Source organism: Lepidochelys kempii, chromosome 1 (assembly GCF_965140285.1).
Source record: "Lepidochelys kempii isolate rLepKem1 chromosome 1, rLepKem1.hap1, whole genome shotgun sequence".
In the NCBI taxonomy this organism is placed as follows: Eukaryota; Metazoa; Chordata; order Testudines; family Cheloniidae; genus Lepidochelys; species Lepidochelys kempii.
In genome coordinates, this window is record NC_136380.1 from 29395741 (window position 1) to 29417334 (window position 21594).

The window sequence follows — 21594 nt, forward strand, 5'->3', positions numbered from 1 at the left end:
GAGAGATAGTACTGGCCAAATGCCAGTAGCTGTTCACGTCTTTGTTTTTTGTTGATGAAAACCATACCTATCCCAAGGCTGACATTCTTGTAGGCCATATGCATGTGCATATATAAACCATGTATATCCATTCAGAACAGCACTTCTAAGTCAATTCTCCACACTGCTTCGTGACATCTCCCTGTAGGGATGGGTGAGAACCGTGCTGTGTTTGACAAGAACTTGATGCTGTTAGCTCATTTCCCTCACTCAGCTGGCTTTACTGCCACCACTAAGGATTTTCTGAGGTGCTGTTGCTCAATGGTTCTTTCTCAGACTGAGAAAAGTCACTGACCCAATGACTTCAGAGGCGTGTCTCCTTAGGGGGAAGAAATCCTTTCATCCTTTCTTTCCCTTGTGGGCATTTGGCTCTCTACACTGGCTTCAGAAGAAGGTGCAAAATCAGGCTAAGGGTTTGCTCTAACAATATTTCTGGTGATTTTGGTTCTCCTCAAAGGAGCTGGCTGTTTTGTCTGTCCTCTGGCTTTTAAAGAGAAGTTTGATGCCAGCACAAGAGATTCCCATGGATCGACCCCTGTCTGCCACCTGGGGCCAAGCTGGATCTGTTTTCCCCCTGGATGCCCTAGCCTGGGATATCAGTAGGGAACCCTAGAGAGGCCTGTACAAAGGTGACAGCAGCTGGGTGGGAGCCAGGCCCAAAGCCCCTCACTGCACTCTCTGTCATTGACCATGCTCTGTCCAGTGACCTCCATGTGGGGCCTGAGGGGGGAAACAGGTGGGGGAAGTGGCTGAGCTCTGCAATCTGGAGCAGTGGCTGCTGGTGTGGGCTCTAGGACTTGGATGCAGTCCTCCATGTGGCATGTTCTTTATGGCATTGTTCTCCTCAGGGAAAATAGGGACTTTAGGGAGTTGCTTGCTGCTGGAGCTGGCTTTTCCAATCCTGCCTGGTTCCTTTCCTGCCCAGGCAAGGGGAGCCAAGGTGACCCCAGCCTGGACTAAGCTACTGAGACAGTGTCTGTATCTTGACCCTCAGAGCCAACTTTTCCTGAGAGCCAACCCTCTTGCCCCTCAGAGCCAAGCCTGCCCTGAGTGGGCTGCTGAAACAGTGCCTGCATTTTGCTCACCAAAACTGGCCTCCCTAAGCCTGCCTGAGAGAGGGGTTTTTGAGGACACCACACTCTTGGCTGGGCTATGAGGGGGAAACTGTATTCTACCAAGGGAGAAGGCTGAATTCTCTGTTGAGACATTCAGCAAAGGAGGGAAAAGTAGGAGACACGGACTCTTGCCTTTTGCCCTTGGTTTTCTTGGACTGTTTTCTTCCCTGAGTGGCTGCAGCTCACCAGCTGCTGCAAATGCTTCAGAATAGGAAGCAGAGCCTAGGGGGAAAACTTCCCAAAAGGCAAACACAGCTCTGGCACACAGCTGGAATTTACCCAGCCAGATCATTGAGCTGAACAGCTAGTCAGAACTCGAAGTGAAATTATTAGGGTTTTCCTCAGAAGGGCACTGGCCCAGATGTCTGGTGAAGCCTGCTGCCACAGTGAAGGCAAAACAAAACCTGGCCCCTCCTTAAGATTAATGGAGCTACACCAGCATAAAAACGGAGTATTGCAATGGTGAATCAGGTCCAAAGTCTATAAGAAAAGAAATGAGAGGATGAATGTTTGTTTTAGTTTCTTGCTAATAAGTGCAGGGAAGAAAATATACATCTGAGTGCTATAGAAACATTCTAGGTTGCTTGGGTTGTATCAGTGAAAGGAAAATAGTTTATCTGGTTTAAAGTTTAGTACAGCAAAATGAAAACATCTTTGTGCTGCTCTCGGAGATTGTAATCTGGGCTCCAATATTTAAATATTTAAACAAAGAACACCCACTCCCTGCTGTTCTCTTCCTGCATGTATTCAACAAATTGCTTCATATTAACAAAAGAATATGAGCCCTGATTAAATCAGTTGGGCCCTGATTGAGAGAGGTGAATGCAAAATCAAATCAGTTATACATAAAGTTTCATATCTACTACCATTTTAAGTTATATCCATTGCCAGCCACTATTAAAGGTCAAATAATTACTTCCAAAAGAAACTTTATATTTTGGTTTTACAGACTGCATTTTATGACACATAGGTTCATAAATTTTCCTCTTCCCACTCACCACTGAAATGTTTTGCATTTATTAAAAAAAATATCTCAGGGAGATCAATCAATATCTCAGATGTTTAAAACTTGCAAAATAGTCTCCAGTTACATTTTAAAAAATGATTTCTACATTTAGAATTCCTTCAGCTAACCTGAGCTTGCAAACAAAATGTGGTCTCATCTAGAGTTGTTTACTCCACATAACACAATTTAGCTGGTTCTTCTTTCGTTGCGGTGGTCACTGCCTTCTCCCTTTTGGAGGGCTGAGGTAGGAAGCAGATGGTTTTCCACTGGTGATGTTATTGCCTCACTCCCAGGCTAGTTGTCCACTAGGGAGGTCCCTTTCCAGATGTTTGCCATAAAACCACCCACAGAATCAATCTCTCCCTTCCTCATTCAGCTTTTCTTAGGCCCTGATTCAGCAAACATCACTATTCAGCGAAGCCTGTTTTAAGTCTCATTAAGTGAACTCCTGGCCCTATTGAAGTCAGTAGCAAATCTCCCAATGACTTCAATGGGGCCAGGATTTCACACATTAATTTTAATGAAAGGATCTGAGGGTTATAGTGGATCACAAATGGAATATGAGCCAATAATGGGGTGGTGGTGTGAAAGAGTCTAATATAATTCAGGGGTATATTAACAGGAATGCCATACGTAAGACATGGGAGGCAATTGTCCCACTCCACTCAGCACTGGTGAGGCCTCTGCTGGAGTACCATGTTCAGTTTTGGGCACTACCCTTAAGAAAGATGTGTACAAATTGGAGAGAGTCCAAAAGAGAGCAACAAAAATGATAAATCCTTTAGAAAACATCACCAGGACAGTTAAAAAAAACTGGGTATGTTTAATCTTGAGAAAAGAAGACTGGGGGGCACCTGATGATAAGTCTTCAAATATGTTAATGGCTGTTCTAAAGAAGACAGTGATCAATTGTTCTCCATGTCTTCTGAAGGTAGGACAAGAAGTAAGGGGCTTAATCTGCAGCAAGAGAGATTCAGGTTAGATATTAGGAAAAACTTTCTAACTATAAGAATAGCTAAGAACTTGGAACAGCTGTGGAATCCCCATCACTGGAGGCTTTTAAGAACAGGTTAGACAAACACCTTTTGGGGATGGGCTAGATATAGGTTCTGACTCAGTGCAGGGGGCTGGACTAAATACCCTTTTGAGGTCCTCTCCAAACTTAACTTTCTCTGAGTCTAATGGGACTTAAGCATATGCTTATATTCTTTGCTGAGTAGGAATGAAGTTAAACATGTGCTTAAAGTTCTTGGCAGAACTGGGACCTAAGTGCAGTCACCACAATTAGCAACAAGGAATAAGATAATTGGAATGATATGTTATTTCTGGTGACATACATTCAGATTCTGTCATTTGCTAATTAAAAACAAATGCTTTTTATAGCTAATATTCCACATCATCACTGCTGTTTTAAATGTCAAAACCAAACCATCTATCAGCTGGTGATAGCACTTTAATGATAATGGAAATAAATATAAGGGACGTTATTCAGAGACATTGACTTTTAGGGGTTTGCATTCACATGAACATTTCGGGGCCAGTTGTTCCTTTATGGGACTGATCCTGTGCAAGGGCTGAGCATTTCCAAGTGGTGGTCAGTACCTTCAACACCCACGAAAGTCAGTGAGCCTGATTCTCCACTACCCTGCACTCTACGTAACCCTTCCATGCAAACAGCATATTAAACACAACTCTTAATTTTAACATTTTTATACCCACTTGGCAGGGATGTAGATGACTGCACCAGGTACAAAGTGGTGGGGAATCGAGGCTCAGTGGGAGTCGAGGGCGCTGAGCACCTCTCAGAAGACCTCAGGATTGCAGCATTAGGCCCTATATCACGAACCCTATTTGCATAGGCCTAGATTCACACAGAAATATGTAGGTGTAGTGAGGCTGAGTATCACAACACTTAACTTCTAGGTACAGATCATGGGAACACCACTACAATTCACAAAGCCTGAGTTAGGCACCTAGGCTGGGGTGACCACCCATCCCGAATTGGGTGGAACACCCTGAAATGCAGAGTTCAAGTCCCGCCTGAATGACTCCGGGACAGCATTTGTACTGGATTCGCTGCACCACTCCATGCCTGCCTGAGGTTCAGGGGTGGCACCAGCCTCTTCCCGATGAGGGAGACTGAGGTGGGCCTTAGCCCTGCTTGCCCAAAGGCCCCTCCCCTTGATTATTCTCTCCCACTGAGGCCCCGCCCCCTGGCCAGGCCAGAACCTGGAGCTGGGTAGTAGTAAGAGCTTCCTGGGGAGCCTGAGTCGCTGTGGGGAGCTCGAGATCCTCCACCTACCCTTGGTGGTGTGCCCTGGGGCGGAGGGGGAGGCAAGGACCCAGGCCAGGGGCTGCTCTGTAACCCCGTCTCCCACCCAGGGCAGGTGGAGGGTCCAGGGCTCCCCACAGCAGCCCAGGGTTCCTGGGCAGCTCTTACCACAGCTTGGCCCTGGCTTCCGGCATGACCAGGAGGTGGGGACCTGGGAGGCGGGAGGAAGAGAAGGGGCAGACGGCGCCCCTTCCCCCCTTGCGGGGGGAGTACAGAGGGGAGTGGGGCTCTTGCATGTGTCCTGCTTTTGCCTTTTGAAAAGGTGGTCACCCTAACCTAGGCACCCTATACAATGGATAGGCAGAGACAAGCAACTTAGACTGTGATTCACAAAAGTCCACATGCTAGGCAGGGAGCTGCCAACAAAAGAGATGTGTGCTAAGCCCTGCCCCCCTCATGGCTATTGGCACCTGTCTCTGCTAGCCACCCACAACTGGGGACCCCTCGCCTAGAGTTGGGGGCCTGTGGAATTTCTCACAAAGATCGGGGTGGGGGGAGTATAAATGTTATATTTTTAGCTCAGTGTGCAGGTACTTACCTGGGAGGTGGGAGACCCCAGTTCAGTTTCTCCCCCTGCCCCCATACGATGTGGAGAAGGGATTCACAGAAGGCTCTGCCACTTCTCAGGTAAGTGCCCTGACCACTGGGCTGTGGGGTATTCTGATGCTGGGCTCCCTCAGTCTCTCCTGTTGAAGCTGCTCCACTGTGGCTAAATAAATGGTCATTTGAGCCAGAGAGAGAGTGATTCTGCAGCCTGGTGGTTAGAGCACTCACGCAGGAACCACTTCCCTTTACCCCAGTGGCTAATTAGTGAGTCAAAGTTCAACACCTTCAACCTGAGAGAATGAGGGCAGAATAGCCCCTAGCCCACGGCTTAGGGCACGCACCTGAGAGCTAGCGGATCCCAGTTCAAATCCCTTCTCCTAATCAGATGGCAGGGGAAAATAGGCTATGGGAGGCCCCCAGCTCAAGTGAGTACCTAACCACTAGGCGTCCTTCACCCCTACTTGTTTTGTGTGAACTCACCTACAGGGCCCAATCTGGTAGGTCGTCTCTGAACACACCTACCGGATCATGCCCTGCATGTGAGTCAGATGGTTGAAGAACGATCTTCCCTGGTTTGTGAATCCTTCTGGGGCTCAGGTGGGAGTTAGGCGTCTGGACACCTAGAGAGCGCCAGCAGAGCAAGTACACAGAGATAGAAAATATAGGTGCTTAGGGAACTTTTTACTCCAAAAACTTAGGTGCCAAGTGAATTTAGGCAACTTCAGGGTTCAGCAGGAGTTTTGTGACTTGCAATGGAGCCTAAAACTGGGACTGAGGTGCCTGAACGCCGAAGTACTTTTGTGACTTACCTTACTGGCTAAGGTGTTATGTGTACAAACAAAAGTGTGCATGATTATCACTACTCATTTGCATAAAAAGCTTTAGCCCTCCAGTCAGGAAGAAGAACAATACCATCTAACTTATGTGACGAGTCACCTACCACGAATAGCAAACAGCTGAAGTGCAGAGTTTGCAAACAACCCACTCTCCAGAAATTTGTTCCTACACAATTCAGCAAATACCAGGGCCTAGCTAATTCAAGCGCAGTTCACAAACAAGTGGTGTGAACCAAAAGAGGGTTAGATGTGTCAGATAACTGATTTACAATGAATAATTCTAATTATGCCTTTGTAAATCTAAATACGCTTTGCTAATAATCGGTATGAAGAAATATTGCAACCCGGTTCTAACTACAGATAGCTGTTTACATTTAGTCACATTTTTGAGTCATGGAGCTTTGAGATACATGAGATCCTGAGAAGATTTCTTTAATGGGAACATAGGCATCTTGACAACACAGCTTGTGATCTTTGTTCAAGTCATTTAGCACAGCATCAGGGAATCTGTTCATGATTGGGGGATTGGGGCAGATCCAGGACTAGCGGTCAGGCCAAGTTCACATTCATACATAATGTACGTTGTGCTTTAATAAGGGCCTTTTCATAGTTCAATCTGCCTCGCTTTGTGTGAAGCTGTAAAGCCACAAGCAGTACTATTTAAAATGAAAAAGGAACGAATAAAATCTAAGCCTCTTGCACTTTTAAGTTCCATCTATTTTTCCAGGTCACTTCATCAAGACCCATTAGAGCTGTAAGTCAGATGTGCAGTGTGCTTATCCTGTGCTGGAGGGGAACTCCTCCCCCCCCGAGCGAATTATCCAGTTCTTGGCTTTAGTTTCTCCATTTGCTGAAGGCATATCAAGCCTGGGAAAATCCAACAGCCTTGATTTGCTGATAGTGGAAACACTCTATTTTATTTTTTAACACACAGCTTAAGCCTTTAAAAATGGTTATTAATACCCATTGACACGGGTGGACACTTCTCACTGTAGGATTCTGACAAGGGAAACTTCATTCTCTCTCCCAACTATTGAAATGGTACCATCATGGGGTTCAGTACTGCTGCGGGCAGCGACACTGCTCTTCAGAGCTGGGAGGCTGGAGAGTGGCGGCTGCTGGCCAGGCGCCCAGCTCTGAAGGCAGCCCCGCCACCAGCAGCAGTGCAGAAATAAGGGTGGCAGGGTATTGACCACTGAGTTGCTGAAAGGGATCCTGTGTGTACAGTACAACTTCAGGCACGCTTCTTGCAAAGACTTCCATGGCTACTTGATGAGCAATCACACTCTATAGAGAAACATGCGTGGGCACAACAGGAAGAAGCGCAGTAGAAAAAGACTGAATGCATGTAAAAAGGTACATTTAAATTTGATTTACATTTATTTTTGATGCTATTACACTTGTTATTTATAAATGCTAGACATTCAAAGTAGAAAGAAACCGTACCTGCCCTCCCACTCCAATTCCCCCTTCCCTCAGCAGTGTCCTCTATTTGGGAACTTGAACTATGGTAATCCTACACTAGCAGAAGTCTGCAGATCTGGGCTGGGAGGCTTGCTCCTAGATGTAGGGTAGCACTGCCCTTAGAGGAGTCTGTGTGTAATGAATTCAAAGCTCAGGAAAGGAGCCATTAAACCTAATCAAGTAACTATTCTAATACTTCACACCTCAGTTGTGCCCCTCTATGCAGAGCTGCACTCACTCATAAGAATATCCAGAGTTTTCGTAGTTAGGATTTAAAGAACAAAATCCCCAGGAGTTTAGAAGCTCAAACTTCAGGGCTTAAACCAATTTCTGATTGATGAGGATTAGGAAGAACTTTCCCTGGGCGCAGGTTATACTGCATTTTCCTCTGAAACATCTGGTACCAGGAGACAGGATATTAGACTAGGTAGAATTGGGTCTGATCAACTACAGAGATCACTATGTTCCATAAATCAATTAAAGCCCCTATGTGATAATTAAGTATTTTCTCCATTTTATAGATGGAGCAGTGTGGCAGGAAAGGGGTAAGTGACTTCCCTAAGGTCACAAAACGAGTGGAACTCGTATCTCCTGAACTTGTCCCATTCCTTGCCCAGTCATGCAAACAGGTGACCGAGAACGGATAATAGCATATTTAACTGATTATCTGTATTCACAGTTGTCTGGGGAGAATGTGACTGCCCATTCATGGATGCAAATACATGGGTGCAATGTATGCACCTGCCATTGAAAGTTTTTTAGTGGGGCCTTTTCTGTGATAAACTATTGTCCAATCCATTCACAAATGAAAAATCAGTGGCATTTTATAGTGAGTGTCTAATAAACTATAATAGGAAGTATACGGCTGGATAACTACAGTATATAAGCACACAGTTGTTTCATATCTTTAAAATGTAACTGCATGCCAAATACATATTACATGAATGTACCAGACACCTGCCAAGCTCATAAACTGTTACAATTTCTTTTTAACCAAGGGCAATATTGCAGTGTCCTTCTCTATAAGGCACTCCTATTATATAGCAAAATATGCACAAAGATCAGAAGAAGATAATGGCTAGGATCCTAAATGTGCTTACAGCATTTGAAAGCTCATTTGATGTTTACTTACATTGCATAGCTACTGTAATTGTACCTCACTAACTGGGTCTTGTGACCATATCATACAGGTTCTTGCACGTCTACTTAAGTGATTAATATACTTTCATGTGGCCAAATCCCAAAAATTAGCACACAGGCAGAATAAATGGGCTACACATAGAGAAGATGCATGGGAATGAAATACAGACTCCTCTGGCTCATCACAAAACCTCCACTGAGGGAGGAGCGGAGATGGTCATGCCTGAACTACACTGAGAACTTTTAACTCTTGCATATGATGGCTGAATACCATGGTGAGCTGCACATAGATTTGTGTTATGTTTTTCCAGAACTAAAGAGCAGCCATGTACATAAACACCCAGTCTGAAATAACACCGAGCTCCAATAGAGCATTTTTGTAATAAAACAAGAAAGAACAAATGCTGAGTCTGCATGTGAGAGCCCAGCAAGCGTGAGTCACTCTGCGCCAGTAGACACTTTGAAGTATTTTCCAAAATAGAGAGCCTAACAGCAGCCTGCTTGGAACCTTAAAGCAGTAGTGCGCAAAAAGAGACAAACCCAGTTACATAACTATATACACAAGATATAACACGCAGTGGTCAGTAGACAAACAGGGTATGGCACTACTAGAGCAGTGGTTCTCAAACTGTGGGTCAGGACCCCAAAGTGGGTTGCAACCCTGTTTTAATGGGATCACTAGGGATGGTATTAGACTTACTGGGGTCTGGGACTGAAGCCCGAGCCCCACCACTCGGGGTCGAAGCCCTTGTTCCCGTTCAGCTACACTGACTGGCATATAGGGCTGGGAGACCCAAGGCTTCACCTATTCCCCTGTCCACTCACCTGCTTAAGCAGGTGCACCCCACTTAAGCAGGTACATTGCCCACGTACTTCTGTGCCCCCAGATCCAAAGTCCAGGTAGCTGTGAAGGGTAATTCTTATTCCCTTGTGCAGGCATGTAGCCCAAGTCACAATCTAGACCCATGTAAACATAACTTAATTTCAAAAGTTAATTCCAAGGCATTTACCATGTGATTAAAAAGATAATTCCCCCAAATAAGATTTTATAACTGCTCACCAGTCTCCCATACAAGATATGTGATCTAGTGTGATGTGCTTATATTGCTAGTCACATTACTTGAGACATTTAAAACTAACTTTTCCAAAGCGCTAAAAAACAAAGAACAAGCCTTCACTAGACTAGACGATTTAATGGGTCTTTTCCATTTCTGACTTCTAAAACTCAAAGGTCAGCAGAGCTCAGAGTGAGGATTGCTTAATTCATTATAACCACAATGAACTGCCTTTAAGTCCCTAATGATGATGCACCAAACACCAACACTAAATCCTCCTTGTTTACAAGAGCTGAACTTTTCCAGCTATTCCCTTTTTGAGAGGATGTTTCTTTACAGTTGTGGTGCATGACTGACATTTTCGCTGTTTCCCTGAAGGTAAAAAACCTGTTGAGTCTCCCAAACTTAAGGGGGTGGATGGGGAAGCAATTTTGTTTTTTGATAAACAAAGCCCTTTTATATTTAGGTACTGCTTCCCAGCAGCCCTCTGCCTCCTCAGGCCTTATTTGCATATTCTTGCAACATTTTCCAGCAGTGCCACCAGTGCCATATTGTTGGCTCCCAGACTGGTTTGTGAGAAGCCAGCAACATTAACTTTTGACAAAGCCTTTTGAGGGTGGGAAATCTTTATGCAGCGGCTTTCATACTGGGTAAGTGTTTTGGATCCATCTTATTTCAAACCTAAAACTACTTACCATTGAAGGATTTTTAATTCTTCTTCCTTTCTCAAAGCAATTTGCTTTTCTTTTAACATCAAAATCATGCAGATTATTTTTAAATCCCAGGTTCTCCTCTTTCCCAGGCCTGCTCTTAGCACCACAGCTGCTGCAGTGACATTATAACACACGCTATGTAATGTCACAAATATTGCAGATGATGTCATCAACACAGGACTAAGACTTCACTGCTGGCTTAAGAGGAAACAGAGGCTGGAGTGGTAAATACAAGTTTGCCTAGGGCACAATTTTCCCTAAGGCCAGCCATGCCAAGGGGAGGGGCAATTGGAGGGGGAGGAGGAGTATCATTTCCACTGCACGGTTTCTTTCTACTTTGAATATCTAACATTTATAAATAACAAATGTAATGGCATCAGAAATAAATGTAAATGAAATTTAAATGTACCTTTTTACATGCATTCAGTCCTTTCCTACTGCGCTTCTTCCTGTTGTGCCCATGCATATTTCTCTGTAGAGCTTAGCTTTCTCAGCAGTGGTTGATTGCTCATCAAGTGGCCATGAAAGTTTTTGCAAGATGTGAGTCTGAAGTTGTACTGTATAAGTAGGATCCCTTTCAGTGACTCAATAGTCAATACCCTGCCACCCTTACTTCTGTACCCGTGGTGGGGCTGCCTTCAGAGCCGGGCAGCCGGCCAGCAGCCACTGCTCTCCGGCCTCCTGGCTCTGAAGGCCATGCCATGGCCAGCAGCAGTGCAGAAATAAGGGTGGCAAACCAGTAAACATGCATGTTGCTCTTAGGGCACTCCAGGAATTGCAGTTCTACCAGAGTCGATGTTGGAAAAAGGAAGAGGAAGGAAAAAATCATGGACATTTGTTCCTGTATCAAAAATCCCTCCAGATGGAGATCAGAGGACCAAGAAAAGAAGTCATGTCTGGGGAAAACCCATACACATGGTAACCCTACTCAAGGCCTAATCTCAGCATCCGTAGATTGGGGTGTGGGGGGAGGAGAGTCTCTAAATCCCGGCCCAGATCCCAATGTGGCTCCAGACCATTTCTAATTTTAAAATAAAATCTCTAGATAATAGGGTGGAGGGGGGAACGATTAAAATTCCCTTTTCAACTCTCAGAGGCTTGGAAGTTTATCACAATACAAAAGGAGGGAGGGGCAGGTTAATCATTCCTTTCTGAGACTTGCATTTGAAATACACATTAACCTAATGAAGTTGTTGGGCGAGATTGTGCCATTAAGTCTACACAGAAAAAAGAACACCACAGCAGCAAGTCTCAGAGCCCAGCTCAACTGACTCAGGCTCCTGGGGCTTGCAGTAGGCTTAGAGTGACTTCTTTCAATGATAGATGGGAAACAGCACAAGTCTTAGTACCTACATACTTTACTCTTGGGGAATTCTGCACCAAAACATTGCATTCTTCACCAAAAAAATTAAAATTCTGCACCCAGTATTTTAGAATTCTGCAAATTTTATTTGTCAAAATAACACTACATAATCACACCAGTTTCAATTATTTTGGTGATTTATTTCAAAATACCTGTCAGCAAGTATGTCTGTAACAATACAGACACACACAAATTCCCCTCTGGAGTAGAGAGCTAAAGAAACCCCTACAACAACCCAGTTCCCGCTTCTCTGCTCCCCAGAGCCCAGCCAAGGGGCCAGACACCCACAACCCCTCTGTCCCCAGAGCACAGCTGTGGGGTCCCCCAGCCCAAATACCTGCACCCCTCCCCCGCAGAGCCCAGGGATCCAGAGGGAGAAAAAGCCTGATGCGTGATCCCAGGCTTGTATGGAGTTTCTTGTGCACTGCCATCTCCTTCCCTCAGGGCATGCTTGTTCCTGCCACACTGATAAAATTGTTCGAGTCAGTTTTAGGACACAGAGTTCATCTGTGAAAAGCTGTGATTCCTTTAATACTGCTGTAACGCTGCACTGAATCTGGGGGACACTTTTGGATATTATGAATACCAATATTGTAAAATTGCCATGAGTTATGGCAGATATGCCATGTCAGATATCTGCAAAAATGTTATAATTTGCCAGATATGATAATCTGTCTTATATATTTGTATCATCTTTGTATGATGAGTTATGGATATGTATGTTTGTATTTCAAACTTGTGCTATGCTTCTGGGGGCAGGGGTGGCGAGTTATATGGGCCCGTGCTCCAGTAATACTCAGGGCAGCCCCCCCCCCCCCCCCCCCGCCAGAGCACCCACCAAGAGATGACTCCGAATCCGAGAGGGCTTTCTGGAGTCTGGACCTGAGCAGCTGGGGCTTGAGTGAATGTCGGACTCGTGACACCCTGCCCCCCCCACCCGCAATCACCACTCCTGCCCCACACTTGGCAAGGGGCAGCCCCATCCCCCACCCCCAGTGAGGCTACAGTGAGAGGCAGAAGCAGGGAAGGAGGCACACACGTGATGGCACCCTCCCCCCCGGCACCCACCACAGGGGAGGCGAGGGGGCTTCCTGGACCTGAGCAGCTGGGGCTTGGGTGAGTGTAATGACACCCTGCCCTGCCCTGCTGCCCGCAGTCACCGCTCCTGCCCCACACTAGGCAAGGGGTAGCCCCCTCCCACACCAAACAATGACAAAAAGTGTTTGCTGCCTCCTGAAGAACATCGCAAAAGAAGGGGCAACTTTTTGTTTTAATTTTAGAAAGTATTTGCTTGTGAGGGTTATTGATGCAAGAGTGCTTCGTTGTTTCTATATTCAAAAGAATATTAATAAAGTTGATATTCTTAGTTAAATACATTTTTCTTAATGATAGTTATATTGTGACATATAGGGAAACTGTTAATGCTTACTGTTTCCAGTCCATTTTAACATTATTTTAAAAAAAATATATTGGCTTACAAGGCAGGTCGGGAGGTGGGAGCAGGACTTGGACCCGTTCTGGGCACCACCAAAAATTATACAAACCTACCGCCCCTGTCTGGGTGACACCCCCAGACAGTTTGGCATCGGCACCGCCTAGCCTGCTTGATGGCCCATTAAGGACCATCAGCTATACAATTGACCCACTGAGAGAAAGTAAGGGATATACCTTATGGTCATGCTTATGGATGGACAGAACTCTACGTTTTCCAACCCATGCCCTGGGCAGCTTGTGTTTGGGACAAAGGAAGTGCAGGCTGTATGAACTATAAAAGGCAGCTGTATCTTCTCCATTTTGTCTTCAGTCCTGTTTCTTACCTCTGGAGGAACTTTGCTACAAACTGAAAGTCTGAACAAAGGACTGAATGACCCACCCAAGCTGTGGATGTACTCCAGAGGGACTTTCAAGCCAGCAAACTCACCAATGCTGCTAGGAACCTGATATATGGACTTTGAAATCTTTCTATGTATGTGACTGCTTTACCATTTAACATCTTTCTTCTTCTTTATAATAAACCTTTAGTGTTAGATACCAAATGATTGGCTGGCAGTGTGGTATTTTGGGTAATCTCCAAACCTCTACTGATTTGGTAATGTGGCTGACCCTCTTAAAGAATTCTAGTAGATTGGTGAGGCATGATTTCCCTTTACAAAAACCATGTTGACGCTTCACCCAAAGAATTATGTTCATCTATGTATCTGACAATTGTGTTCTTTACCATAGTTTCAACCAGTTTGCCTGGTACTGAAGTCAGGCTTACCGGCCTGTAATTGACGGGATCACCTCTGGAGCCCTTTTTAAAAATTGGCGTCACATTAGCTATCCTCCAGTCATTTGGTACGGAAGCTGATTTAAATTACAGGTTACAAACTACAGTTAGTAGTTCTGTAATTTCACATTTGAGTTCCTTCAGAACTCTTGGGTGAATCCATCTGGTCCTGGTGACTTATTACTGTTTAGTTTATCAGTTTGTTCCAAAACCTCCTCTAATGACACCTCAGTCTGTGACAGTTCTTCAGATTTGTCACCTAAAAAGAATGGCTTAGGTTTGGGAATTTCTCTCACATCCTCAGCCATGAAGACCAATGCAAAAAATTCATTTAGTTTCTCAGCAATGGCCTTATCATCCTTGAGTGCTCCTTTAGCATCTCGATTATCCAGTGGCCCGACAACAGTGGTTGTTTAGCACAGTGGTTCTCAAACTAGGGCTGCCGCTTGTTCAGGGAAAGCCCCTGGCAGGCCGGGCCAGTTTGTTTACCTGCTGCATCTGTGGGTTTGGCCGATCACGGCTCCCACTGACCATAGTTCGCCGCTCCAGGACAATGTGGTCTGCGGGAAGCAGCATGGGCCGAGGGATGTGCTGGCCGCCTTTCCTGCAGCCCCCTTTGGCCTGGAGCGGCGAACTGCAGCCAGTGGGAACCGCGATGAGCCGAACCTGCAGACGTGGCAGGTAAACAAACTGGCCCGGCCCTCCAGGGACTTTCCCTGAACAAGCGTCGGCCCTAGTTTGAGAACCAGTGGTTTAGCAGGCTTCCTGCTTCTGATGTACTTAAATATTTTTTTGCTATTACTTTTTAAGTCTTTGGCTAACTATTCTTCAAATTCTTTTGGCCTTCCTAATTATATTTTCATACTTCATTTGCCAGAGTTTATGCTCCTTTCTGTTTTCCTCACTAGGATTTAACTTCCACTTTTTAAAGGGTGCCTTTTTGTCTTTCACTGCTTCTTTTACTTTGTTGTTTAGCCCCGGTGGCGCTTTTTTGATTCTCTTACTATGTTTTTTAATTTGGGATATTGAGCCTCTATTATGGTGTCTTTAAAAAGTTTCCATGCAGCTTGCAGGGCTTTCACTATTTGCGCTGTACCTTTTAATTTCTGTTTAACCACTTTCCTCATTTTTGTGTAATCCCACTTCCTGAAATTAAATTCTACAGTGCTGGGCTGCTGTGGTGTTTTCCCCACCACAGGGATGTTAAATTTATTTATATTATGGTCACTATTACCAAGCAGTCCAGCTATATTCACCTCTTGGACCACATCCTGTGCTGCATTTAGGACTAAATCAAGAATTGCCTCTCCGCTTGTGGGTTTCAGGACTAGCTGCTCCAAGAAGCAGTCATTTAAGGTGTCAACAAACTTTATTTCTGCATCCCGTCCTGAGGTGACATGTACCCAGTCAATATGGGGATAATTGAAATCCCCCATTATTACTGAGTTTTTTATTTTTATAGCCTTAATCATCTCCCTGAGCATTTCACAGTCACTATCACCATCCTGGTCAGGTGGTCGGTAATATAGCCCTACTGCTATATTCTTATTATTAGAGCATGGAATTCCTATCCATAGAGATTCTATGGTACAGTTTGGTTCATTTAAGATTTTTACTTCATTTGATTCTACGCTTTCTTTCACATATAGTGCCACTCCCCCACCAGCACGACCTGTTCTTTCCTGATATATTTTGTACCCTGGTATTACTGTGTCCCACTAGTTATCCTCATTCCACCAAGTTTCTGTGATGCCTGTTATATCAATATCCTCACTGAATACGAGACACTCTAGTTCACCCATCTTACTATTTAGACTTCTAGTATTTGTATATAAGCACTTTAAAAACTTGTCACTTTTTAGCTGTCTGCCATTACATGATGTAATTGAATGGGACTCTTTTTTTCATATGACTGTTTCTCATCAGATTCTACCTGTATTTTATCATCTTCCATCCTCTCCTCTTTACTAGGACATAGAGAATCTCCATTAATAGATCCTCCCCTAAGGGATGCCTCTGTCCGAACCACGTGCTCCTCCACACCTGTTGGCTTTCCCCCAGCTCTTAGTTTAAAAACTGCTCCATGACCTTTTCCATTTTAAGTGCCAGTGATCTGGTTCCATTTTGGTTTAGGTGGAGCCCATCCTTCCTGTATAGGCTCCCCCTTTCCAAACAGGTTCCCCAGTTCCTAATAAATCTAAATCTCTCCTCCCTACACCATCCATGCGTTGAGACCTTGCAGTTCTGCCTGTCTAACTGGCCCTATGTGTGGAACTGGAAGCATTTCAAAGAATGCTGCCATGGAGGTCCTGGACTTCAATCTCTTACCTAGCAGCCTAAATTTGGCCTCCAGGACCTCTCTCCTATATTCGCACCAGGCAGGCAAGTCACCATGAAGTTCTCTGGTCATCACAAACCCAGCTATCTATGTTTCTAATGATTGAATCCCCCATAACTATTACCTGTCTCTTCCTAATAACTGGAGTTCCCTCCCCGGGAGAGGTATCCTCAGTGCAAGAGGATATCACATCACCATCTGGAAGGAGGGTCCCAACTATGGTATGACTTCCCTCTGCTCCAGTTGGATGTTCTCCTTCCCGGAGTCTTTCATCCTCCTCCAAAGCACAGAGGCTGTCAGACTGGGGCTGGGACCATTCTATTGTGTCCAAGAAAGTCTCATCTATCTTTCTCTCTGTCTCCCCTAGCTCTTCCAGCTCAGCCTCTCTGGTCTCCTACACCCATACATGGTCTCTGATGGCCACGGGCTCCTTGCACCAAATGCACACAAATGCCATCTGCCCATAGGGCAGGTAGTCATGCATGCTGCATTGGGTGCAATAGCCTGGATAGACCCCATTCTGTTGCTGGACTTCTGCCTGCATTCTCTTTATATTCCTGCAGCTCGTTCCTTTGTTGATTTTTTTTTTTAATCAGGGGGTGTTTTTGGCTTTAAGATTAAAGAATGTTAAAATGTATCTAGCCCCTCCCCACACACACACTCTCCCTCTAAACTCTCTCACAAAACTCCCTTGTTAGCCATTCCTGTAAATCACCACGCCCTTTTCCACTCTGATCTAGGGGCAAGAGAAACTAGTTAGGTTCTCTGCTTCTGAAGTGAATATCAGTATCAGTGAAAAACTGCTGAAAAAATTTTACATTAGTAAAGGATTTTTCCACTTTTGTGAACACTCATGGATGTAACCTTCTGTTCTGATTTTCTCTATCTGTCTGATCCTCCACTTTGGCTGTTCTCCATCCCTCTGAAAGACAGACTTCATTTTCTTTTGTGAATTTTCATTGTCTCTCAGCGTTGTCTCTTCTTTGTTGTTTTGCTCTGAATTTTATCCTGTAATTCATCTAAAAAGAACTAAATTAAATGTTTGTTTGAAAAGTACTTTGCTTTTTACCATGCTGTATCTACTGAGATCAATACCTGCAGTTAGCTTGGCCCAGGCTGTGATCCTGTCAGTTCTCCCAAACTATGCAACACTGGAACAGCATAGGATGGGAGGGTTCCAAGAAACACCAGCTTGTTTCTGGACGTGGTGCTGGGGATTCAGTAGGAGGTGCTCTTCTCTCTGAGTCAGCATTGACCCAGTGTCCCAGCGTGCTGCCAGAGAGCCCCTTTCTACCACTGGAGGGGATATTTTAGGTGTAGTGGGGTGTTATTAAGATATTGGGTAAGATTTTCAAAGGTACCTTAGAGTTGGATGCCCAGTTCCCTTTGAAAATCCACCTAACTGCCCTAGTGATTACCTGGGCTGGATTTAAAGCATAAAGGAAAAATTTACGTTGCCTATTTAAAACAACAAATGCAAAGCTACCATTGCCCATTTCAGAGGAGAAGAGCAGGTAGAAAATAGTGATATAATGTATCTGTCCTCCCCAACCTCCTCCTGTCCCCCATTCCTGCCACCCGCCTCCCTGTTGTTCACGCCTGTAATCTGAGTCATTTGACTCCTCCCTCTCCCTTGCCCCACACGACCAAGCTGTGTCCAAATCCTGCCACTTCTTGCTCCATAGCATTTCCACACTCTGCCTTTTTCTTTCAGTGTATATTGCTCAACCTCGAGGTCTGGCCCTCCTCATCTCATGCCTTCACTACTGCAACCTCCTCCTTTCTGGCCTTCCTGGTGCTTAATTCACCCCTTCTCAGGTCCATTCAAAATGCGGCTTCCACAATCATCTTCCTGGCCTGTTGCTCTGACCATGTTATCCCCCCACTTCTGTGAAAACATTTTAAATTAAAATGTATTTTCCAGTCCCTTCCTTCCCACCCCTTCCTACATACACATTTTGGGGGGACTGATCAATAGAAACATGGATACAAAATAATTAGGTGAATCAAATAAAATGTCAAAGGGGAGATTTAAGTATGATCCATAGGTATTTCTTCAGCAATATTAAACGTTAGCTGACATTTTTTATTTCCAGGATTCAGTAGCATCAATACATCAACATAGTGCATAAAGATCATTCGAGATACCTATATGAGCTCCTTGCAATCTTTAATTAATTTAACCTCACAGCATCCCTGTGAGGTAGGGACATGCTATTATTCCCATTTTATAGATGGGGAATTGAGGCATAGAGAGAATAACTGACTTACGTAAGGTAACATTGTGCAAGGAATTGAACCTGGATCTTCCAAGACCCAGGTTAAAACCCTAACTGCTGGACTTCCTCTCAAGAGCCAGCTAATATGCAGCCAAGGTGCAACTAATTTTATCCATATCTGAGTTGCTTGCTTAAATACCTGTGGCCTGTCTGTATACGGTGTTGTTGCAGCTGTGGTGAGTCCCAGGATATGAGAGAGACAAGGTGGGTGAGGTAATATCTTGTATTGGACCAGAAGTTGGTCAATAAAAGATATTACTTCACCCATCTTGTCTCTGTGACCTCTTAAAAAAATCTAACAAAGTGCCCCTGTGGTCCACATGCAAACATAATCCACTTTGGGGTGCCACATTGCAGGAAAGATGTTGACAAATGGGAGTGAATCTAGAGGAAAGCATCAAAAATGATGATAGGTTTCCTGACCTATGAGGAAAGGTTGAAAAATTAGGCATGTTTGGTCTTGAGAAAAGAAGACTAGGGCAGGGGTGGGGGGGAGAACCTGATAACAGTCTTCAACTATATTAAGGGCTGTTATGGTGATCAGTTGTCTTCCCTGTCTACAGAAGGTAGGACAAGACGTGATCAGCTTAATCTGCAGCAAGGGAGATTGAGGTTAGATATTAAGAAAAACTCCCTAACTGCAAGGGTAGCTACATACTAGAATAGGTTACCCAGGGAGGTTGTGGAATCCCCATCACTGGACTTTTTTAAGAACAGCCTTTTCAGCGATGTGGACTGCATGCATAGTTGTGCAGTACCTCAAGGGGCAACATTCAGAAGCAAAATGGTATCTTCCATGTGGCATGACCTCACACATACAGTGTTTGCAAGGTCATTCTGTGCTGAGAGAGCCATTTTGAGAGCCACATGGCATCCTCTGCACAGTGTCACCTTGCACGCACCTTATGTGTGAGGTCACACTGCGTGCAAGATGCCATTTTGTAGAGCAAAATGGTGCAGAGCCAGGCGCGTTCAGGAGCTAGACAGAGTTTTCCTGAGGGCCAGATCCAGCCCACAGGCCACCAGCTGGACCAACCTAGATCACTTGTCAGGGATGGTCTAGGCATACTTGGTCCTTTCTCAGTGCAGCAGCCTGGACTAGGTGACCATTGGAAATCCCTTCCGGCCCTACATTTCTATAATTCTGTTATGGAGTAAAATAAAAATGTAAATAAGCTGATTCAGTTCATGAAATGGCAGAAAAACCTATTTTAGATAAGATTACAATTGCTGGTATATGTCCTACCTCAGTACTTAGCTCAAGAACAAGTTCACTACTGTGCTTCTGAGATTAGAATCTTTGGCTGGATTAGAAACATAGAACTGGAAGGGACCTCAAGAGGTCATCTAGTCCAGTCCCCTGCACTCAACGCAGGACTAAGTATTATCTAGACCATTTATTGGAATTTATTATTAGAATCAGACTTCTTTTTAAGTCCCATGCATTATATTATTGATACAAAAACCCCGATTGCTGCTGTCAGTTCCTCCAGCTGTGTTATAACTGTTGGGAATGTTACAAAGACACATGAGAAGGAAATGCCTAACTTCAGCATATATTGGTAGTTATGTATGTAGATATCCAATACGTTCAAAAGCACCCATCCAGGGTCCCAGGTGCCTTTGTCATGTTCATCAAAATACAGTAAATACATCAGATAATTGCAGCAGCCTCCCCAAAGCCTGGAAGGGGTGAGAAAACCCCACCCCAGCCACATAATCTCAGCATTCAGTGCATCCCTCCCCAAAAGTCTATGAAAAGAGATGGGATTTTCAGTGTCCCCTCTAGCTCATAGATATGGGCAATTTCAGACCAAAGGGAGAGCATTCCAAAGCTGGGCTATGCTCCCCCATGGAGAACATCCTGGCAGGGTAGTTCCCTCTCTTAAGTTCTAAGAGGCCTCTGGCTCCAGTGTCTCTGGTGATCTCAGTTGCAGCAGGATGGCACAGGGAGATGCTGTCTCTCAGGTAGGCAAATTCTAGGCTATTTAGGGCTTTATAGATCAATATCACCTGATCACATGCCAGGCAGCTCGGGCAGAGGTTGGAGCACTAGAGTCATGTGCTGGCAGTATGAAACTCCAATTTATGAGCAAGTGCTGCATTCTTCACAACACGCCTGCCTTTACTGACCAGCATGGTCTTATTGGTGTAAATGAACAATCCTATATGCTTGGCTATGACAGAAAACTAGCAAAGATCATGAGATGTCAGAGCCAGGGGTTATTTTACTCGGCAGAACCTTCTCTGCAAGGCTCGTGGGATTCCACCATCTGCTTGAGGTTCACTTAAAACTTTGTTTGTGTTGAGCAGGGAGCCAGCCTTGTGGTCTCTAAGGACACTAATGGGCAAAGCAAACACTGTACTTGGCATCATTCCAGGAACGAGAACAAAGAGGCAGGTTGTAGAGTTGTTTTTGAACAAGAAGATAGTGAGAGACCTAAAACAACAGGAAAGCCAAGTTGTGCAAGACTGTACAGTGCGTCCCCAAAAGCAGTAAACATAATTAAAATGATTTAGCTTGTAGCAAAAAATAAATGTGTTACTTATGTCCACACCAAAAGTCATATCTGTGTTAATGCATCTTCTACGGCATGTTAACCCTTTTGTAACATGCAAGCCATCTCTGCAGGAATAATCTCTTTCTATACACTGCGTAGCCAGTTCAGACTTTTTCCTTTCTTCACCAAAGAAAAATCTTCCTGGCAGTTTCCTGTTTCAACAGATAAAAGCTGAGGAGTAAAAGATGGTTTTCAAAACTATATAACAAATTTTCAGTGACTATTTCAGTTAGTGACTACTGCAAAGCTGTAACCATTTAGCCCGCTAAAGATGTTCCCAAAAACTTGCTCAGCATGATAACACAGGGCTGAGAGCCAAGGCTGAGGTAATACAATAATTACTTTACCAACACAATAGCTAAGCCAAAAGAAAAATGCAGTCCAAATTGCTTTTAATTGAAAGTGCTTATTGAATTTTAGAATAGCCTGACCAGGCTTTGAAGACTTGTTTTCCCTTTCCCCCAGCTATACCTCCGACATGACTATTCCCATTAAAATAGGCTAGGGATATGGCAAAGAAATTCCATGTGGAGATGAT